The sequence below is a fragment of the Myotis daubentonii genome, chromosome 3 (assembly GCF_963259705.1).
Source record: "Myotis daubentonii chromosome 3, mMyoDau2.1, whole genome shotgun sequence".
NCBI lineage: Eukaryota > Metazoa > Chordata > Mammalia > Chiroptera > Vespertilionidae > Myotis > Myotis daubentonii.
Window position 1 is genome coordinate 209,297,681 of NC_081842.1, and position 7,053 is coordinate 209,304,733.

General features: G+C 51.6%; 1 non-coding gene across 1 annotated transcript; it reads right to left on the reverse strand.

Annotated features, from left to right (window-relative positions):
* Positions 1-208: 208 nt before the first annotated feature.
* Positions 209-366, reverse strand: LOC132232270 (U1 spliceosomal RNA). The gene has a single exon (XR_009452386.1). It is a non-coding gene; the product is annotated as a U1 spliceosomal RNA (small nuclear RNA).
* Between the last annotated feature and the right edge of the window lie 6,687 nt (positions 367-7,053).

The following is a 7,053-nucleotide window of genomic DNA, read 5'->3' on the forward strand; positions in this document are numbered from 1 at the left end:
CACTTGGCATATAGCAGCTGCCCAGATGCTCAGTTTCTTCTTCTCCTTTCACTGGGGTAGATTCCCTAGTCATTGCTGGACCCTGGTTAGAAGCACCTACTGCCCATCTCTTAGCCCAGCCCATGCATTCATTCACTCATCATTCATTCATTCATTCATCCCTCCCACAATTTCCAAGCACCCTGGGTTCTCTCTCTCTCTTTTTTTCTAGGGGTGCTAACGCAGTCCCCCACTACCACAGCACACAGTGGAGTTTCCCCCATTTGGGGAAACCGCAGGGGTCAGCACATCCGGAGTGCCATGGATGAGCCTCGTCCTGGGAAAACCGCCTTGGTGATCATGGCCTCTCCCCTGCCAGGTTAGTGTCCCCTGGGCTCTCTCTTTGTTCCAGCCTTCCTCTGGTGAAGGAGAAGGAGAGCCTGCCCTGGAACCCAGGCTGAGTGTCCTCTGGTGAGAGATTTCTCAGAGCCTCTCTTCCCCAACCGGAAGATGGAGCTCAGAGTTCCCCGCTCCCTCTCAAATCGTGCAGGACTCAGAGAGAGGCGCACGATTGTTATCTACGGATCTACCTTTCCCAGGAGTTAGGTGAGGGGGGATGTGCCGGAGGCCACGTGGCTAAAAGTGACCCAGTTGAGTGTAACACCAAGGCTTGGTGTTTGTGTCCAACTCCCACAAATCCCTGTGTTGAGGCCCTAACCCCCTAATTCTGTGGTCAGCCAACTGCGGCTCGCGAGCCACATGCGGGTCTTTGGCCCCTTGAGTGTGGCTCTTCCTAAGCCTTAGGAGTACCCTAATTAAGTTAATAACAATGTACCTACCTATATAGTTTAAGTTAAAAAAATTTGGCTCTCAAAAGAAGTTTCAATCGTTGTACTGTTGATATTTGGCTCTGTTGACTAATGAGTTTGCCGACCACTGCCCTAATGCAATGGTATTTGGGTGGCAGCGGGGGGTGGGGGGGGGGCGGCTTTGGCAGATCCTTACAGGCAGGTAAGTCCATGGCCAAACAAACGAATAAATGGATGGACGTACAGAAAGGGCCTGGGCTGGGAATGCAGAGATCTGGCCTCTAGTGCTGGTTATCTGGAACTTTGGACAATCCCCCTTGTCTTCTCTGGGTCTTTGTTCTCAATGTTTGTTGGGATAAATTCTCCCATAAAGTAGGCATGGTCGCACCCATTTTATAGATGAAGAAAGAGAGTCTTGGAGGGCTAAGTCCCATGCCCAGGCCACCCACTGGTAAGGGCGAAGGCTAGGATTTGAGCACTGGCCCATCTGTTCCAAAGCCCACATACTTCCCTACGCTTCCACCCTGAATGCGCTTCCCAGCCCAGACCCCTGACCGATCTCCAGGTTGGGCCAGTGGCACATCCAGCTGCTGTCAGAATCCCCGCCTGGGGCCCCTCATTCTGCAGAACCCTCCATGCCCCAGGCCCTGGCCCCTCCTAATCACAGTGCACCCGATTGAAATGGGCCACATCCCGCTGCCTTCTGCAAAGAACCAGGTCTACTGCGACGCGGGTAAAGAGAGGAAAATTCCACTCGTTTAGTGAGTCCAGACTCAGTGTATAATGCTAACAAGCATTCCTACCATAAAAGGGCCTATGGTCACATAAGACTGTGAAACACAGAGCTAAAGAAAGTTAAGTTGATTTCTTTATTCTGTGATCTCTTTTAGTCTTCCCAACTCTCTTGGAGGCTGGTAGCATCATTATGCCAGCTTTGCAGGTGACAAGACAACCGAGTCCTCAGACAAGTGTAGGCCACCTGCCCACGGTTAGCCAGGGGTGGCACTGGTGTTGGAACATAGGCGTCTACTCTCTTAAAACATATACAAATCGTGTATCTAAAAAGCCTGGCTACAGGCTGGCCTCAAGCCTGGCTTCACAAAGAAGGGTTCTGTAGGCTCCGGAGGTGTGGCCCCGCCCATGGTCTCAGGGAATCCAGCAACCCCTACCCCAACTCTCGCCTAAGCCCTTCTGCCTAAGAATGCTCCTACTCATGTCGGAATTATCCAAAGTTGCTCCTGATAACCCACAAACCTCATACTGATCCCCACTCTGGCTTTCTGCTCTTGGAGACCTGCTCTTCATAGACACAACTGACAGGCCTGGGGGAGGGAGCTGCATGGCTTCACACGCACCAGGGAGGTAATTGCTTATCGGTCAGCAGTGTAGCCCTGGAAGTGAGAGAGGTAGAACCAGGCAGAGGATCCTTTTGTGTTTTTGGTAAATTTCCTGAATAATGGGTCCCAATTCTTTTAAAAAATACATTTTTATTGATTTCAGAGATGAAGGGAGAGGAAGAGAGAGAGATAGAAACATCAATGATGAAAGAAAAACATTGATTGGTTCCTTTCTGCATGCCTCCTACTGGGGATTGAGCCCACAACCAGGCATGTGCTCTGACCGAGAATCGAACTGTGACCTCCTGGTTCATGGGTCGATGCTCAACCACTGAGCCACACTGGCTGGGCAATGGGGCCCAAATTCTTAACTCCCTTGTCATAGACATACATACCCTTTCCATGCCTCGAAATGGGTGTGATAGACTTGCCCAACTTTTGACTTGGGGCTTGACTTGCCTTGATCAATGAGATGTCACTGAATCTGACCAGAGAAGCAGCTGGAAATGGGGCTTCGAATGGGACCCCCACAATGCCTTTAGGACTCTAGTGATCTTTACTCATGACCCGGTAGCCACACTCTTCATGGGCCCCCAGAACAAATATTGTCAGACCTACAAGCTTAAAACTGAGCTGCCCACCTATATTAGTTTTCTGTTGCTGCATAACCAATTGCCACTAACTTAGCAGCTTAGATCAACCCATTCATCACCTCACCGTTTCTGTAGGTCAGAAGTCTAGGCTTCGCACATCAGGGTCCTCTGCTCAGGTGTCATCAGACTGAAACCAAGGTCTTGACTGAGATCTCATCTGAAAGCTTGACTGGGGAAGAGTCTGTTTTCAAGCCCATTCAGAGTGTTGGCAGAAATCAGGTTTTTGTGTAGGACTAAGTCCCTGCTTTCTTGCTGGCTGTTGGGCAAGGGTCACTCTCCGCTTCCTAGAGGGTGTCCTCACACCCTAGTGATGGCCCTCTTACAACATAGCAAGCAGCTTACATTTTTATAGGTGGCAGGAGACTCTCACTCCAGGCTGCTGTGATGGTGTCTCATGGAACATGAAGCAATCACGACCAGGACTATCCCATCACCTTTGCTAGCTAGTGTAACCATGTCCAGGTAGTGACCATCCCACCATATTCACAGATCCTGGCCCCACTCAAGGGCAGTGGACTAGATCAGGAGTGTGAAGCAGGGGACGGAAATCTTGGTGGACATCATAGAGTTCTGCCAACTGCACCACCCAAAAGTAGATTAGCCTAAACCATGGTCAACCTACAAACTTGGGAAGGTGAGAATGAATGCTTATTATAGGCCACTGAGGTTCGAGGTTATGATTCTTACGCAGCGTTGCTCTGGTATTGGCTGTCTGATACACTGTAAGAAGCAGTCTTCCTCATTCACATAGTGTCCTAGCTCCCTGGCGGGGAGGAAGCTTGCTATGAGGGACAGGGCACTGGGACCAGTCAGGTCTGGGTTTGACTCTACTCCTCTTAGTGGGGGGCCCTTGAGCCAGTTACTTTGCTTCTCTGGGTCCATGTCCTCCTCTGTGTAGTGGGAACCACAATGCCTATCTCACCTGGCTGTTGGAAGGATTAACTAAAATAATGGATGAGGACCACGTGGTATACAGTAAGCACCATAAATGTCAGTGTCTTTTCTCTATGAAGTTCATATTTCTAGTCAACATGCCCATGTCTTCAGAGAATGAATGTGGTATGAATCCTGGGAGTGGCCACTGCTGATTCCCGTAGGTTGCCTGGCTGGTCACCCATTACCAGATGAGAGGGTGACCTGCAGGGCTCTCTGACCCTGGGTGGGCTCTCAGCTTGAGTCACATGGTGGAAGGCAGCCCTGCCTGGTTTCTATGGGGTAGAGGCCCTGGGCAGCCACTTGCAGACAAGGCCCCTGCTCCCACTCTCCAGAACTTTAATTTTAAAATGTGACAATGGTCGCCCTGTTTTGGAGAGCGCAGTCTCTCCCACTAACCAGCTGTGTGAGCTAGGGGAGGTAACTTCAACCTTCTGACCCTTGTAAGATTCCCACCCCATAGCATCATTATGCTGATGATCTGACCAAAGGCATATCCCTGGGCCCATTACTGGAGTCCGGAGGTGGTGTTCTCCTTCCTCAGAGCGGAGACTGTCTACACCTGTTCTTTTGGTGCTACTCCCTGCCCCGCCCTGCCTCCCAGGCCCTTCACAGAGAGGAGCGCAGGTCAGGTGCTAAGGGTATTTTTGGTGCTGAATTCACGCCTTTAGTCTCATTTGATTCTCAGGAGAACGTCTGTGTAGGTGGGCGTGGAGGCCCTAAAGGCTGTCCCCCCAGTCCCACCTCCTGCCCCCCAGGCACGGGATGGATGACACTTCCCTTCTCTTTTCAAGTTCAATGTGACCACATGACTTGCTTTGGCCAAGGAAGGGTGAGCAGAGGTGTCCCAGGTCACTTGGGAAAGAAGCTTCAGGGGTTAGTGCCGATTCACCACCCCTCTCTTTCCTTCTGATACCAGCGACCGGCAGTGCTTGAGATGATGCCTGTGCTCTGTCGACTGACAATAATGAGTGGAGGACATGAACGTGAACAAGGAAAGATCAGCCTTTGGTGCTTTAAGCCACGGAGCTTTGGGGGAGTTGCTCACTGCACTCTAGCCTGATATAGTGGACAGGCTTTATTTCCATTTGCAGGAAGAGGGGAGTGGCTTGCCTAAGGTCACACAGGGGGTACCTGGGATCATGGGTGGGGCTTTGCCTCGGGGGGGGGGGGGGCGGCATGTTTGATTCTGTCCAGGGAGAGAGCAGAGGTGATGAGAGCCCTGAACACCCTCTCCCTGGTGCCTCTGGGAAATGAGTCCCTGCAACAGCTGTTTACATCACCAGGAGCAGGAAAACGATTCTCTGTTCAGAATAAGTGAACGGAAGCTTAGGGAGTGGAGGGCGTGATTCTGGAAGCTGTACTCTCAAAAGGACCAGATAGTCTAGACTCAACTTGGCAACAGAAGCCTCCGTCTCTCTGTCTGTGTGTCCCTCCTCATCTCCGTGGCTCCACTTACCTCCTCCTTCAGGAGCCTCTACCCTCCACTAGTAAATCTTGTTCATGGAAAGGCTGTGAAGCTCATCCACCATGAGGTATGCCCGAGCAATGAGACCAGGAACAGACCGCTATGTTACACAGCATTGTTATGACAATAGCTGACTGATGCACTTGTCTATCCAATATCCATTCTTTTTGATTCCTTTAGAGGGTAAACTGATTTTATTCTGGGCAGTAGTGTGCCTGGGCAGAAGACTGTATTTCTCAGCTTTTCATGGGGTGTAAGCAAAGGTTTTTGAGTGGGACTCCTAGGAAAACTCCCTAAGAGGGGCGTCAGAGAGCTCGCTGGGGGCCGCCAAAGGTCAGGGAGCTCCTTGGTATCATACACTCAGCACCCAATATGTTGAGTTGCCTTCCCAGCAGTGGTGTTGGGCCCCTCTGCATCATCCAGGCACTCTCTGCACTGCTTCAAGACCAGCCTTTGGCTCAGTTTATTGTCATGGTAATCTAGAAGATGCTTGGAGATCATCTAGCCTGCTTTTAAAAAATATACAGAATTAGGGTCTGAGATGGGGAGAAGATTGTCTCGGGATCCATAGCAAGTCATATGCAGAGCTAAGAGTAGAACTTGATTAATTCTTCACTCTCCCTCATACCTTCTTTCCTTATTGAGTGATGGGTGCCTGGTTGGGGTGGGGGGAGGGGTAACAGACTTGGGGTGGAATGTGGCTGGGAGCCCTGGTTCTGACAGCAGCTGCCTGGAATTCATAGGGGCTGGAACAGAGCCCATCACACTGCAGGGACTCTATCTGGAGGCGGGTGCTGGGGCAGCCCTCCCCTTGGTCGCAGACCCTGGGTGCTGCCCTGGAGAACTGGGCTGGGTTGAATGGACCAGGTCCACAGGAGCAGCTTACGAACCCTTGTACCATTTTTCCCAACTACTGCCCCATCACACCCCTCCCTGTTCAGGTCATCGAGATAATCCAGCATCCTGGAATGACATGGGGACCCTGGAAGGACCTGGGGACCCTGGAAGGACCTGGGGACCCTGGTTTAGAGCCAGGGGAGCATACATGAGTAGACGCTGCTGATCCTGGGCCAGATGCTCTTTGCTGGGCCAGCACACCGGTCCTCTAACTGGTATGAATGTTGTTGCTAAGGGCTCATTGCCACACCTTTCTCTGGAGAACTGGCCTCAGCCCCTAGGAGCCACTGTAACCAGAGATGCTGAGGCACCTAGTAAGTCCTTTACCCACCCACCCACATCCCCAGGGACAGCCAACAGCCAATGAATGACAGGTACTGGGGAACAAAGGGCCAGTCCCTGGTCTCATGGTCAGACTAACTCTGTGCTACGATTCACGTCCAGAGCTCCCTGCAGCATTAGGATAAAGCAAGACTCCAGTTAAACCTCCCTCTCTGCTCATTCCCTCCCCGGCCCTCTCTTGCTTTCTTCACTCTTATGGGTCTCTCTTGAGGGCTCTCCCTCAATAAGTCACCTGCCCAGGACCCCTCCCATCAGCCTCCGTTTCTACGGCAAGATGGAAGCTTCTGAGCTCTCACCCCCACACTTGTGTCCTAGGAGATGGCCAAGAGGGTTCTAGGCTGAGCAGCAGCGGAAGTTGGTCGTGGTGAAGAGAACAGAGGCTTTCCCAGGGAGGTGCTTAGCAACAGGATCCATCGATCAAATATTGACGAGGTATCCACTGTGTATCCAGCAGCTGCTGCTTGCCACTGGGGGGCCCGGTGGGGTGTGAAAGCAACGTAGCTCCTAGCCTGACCCTCTAAATTAGGCCAAAGCACTGGGGTCTCTGTTAGGGCAGTCGCATAACGGCGACCAAGTGAGGACAAGGAACCTTGCAAATGCTTTTAATTTCTTTTAATGTAGAACAGTTACGCCTG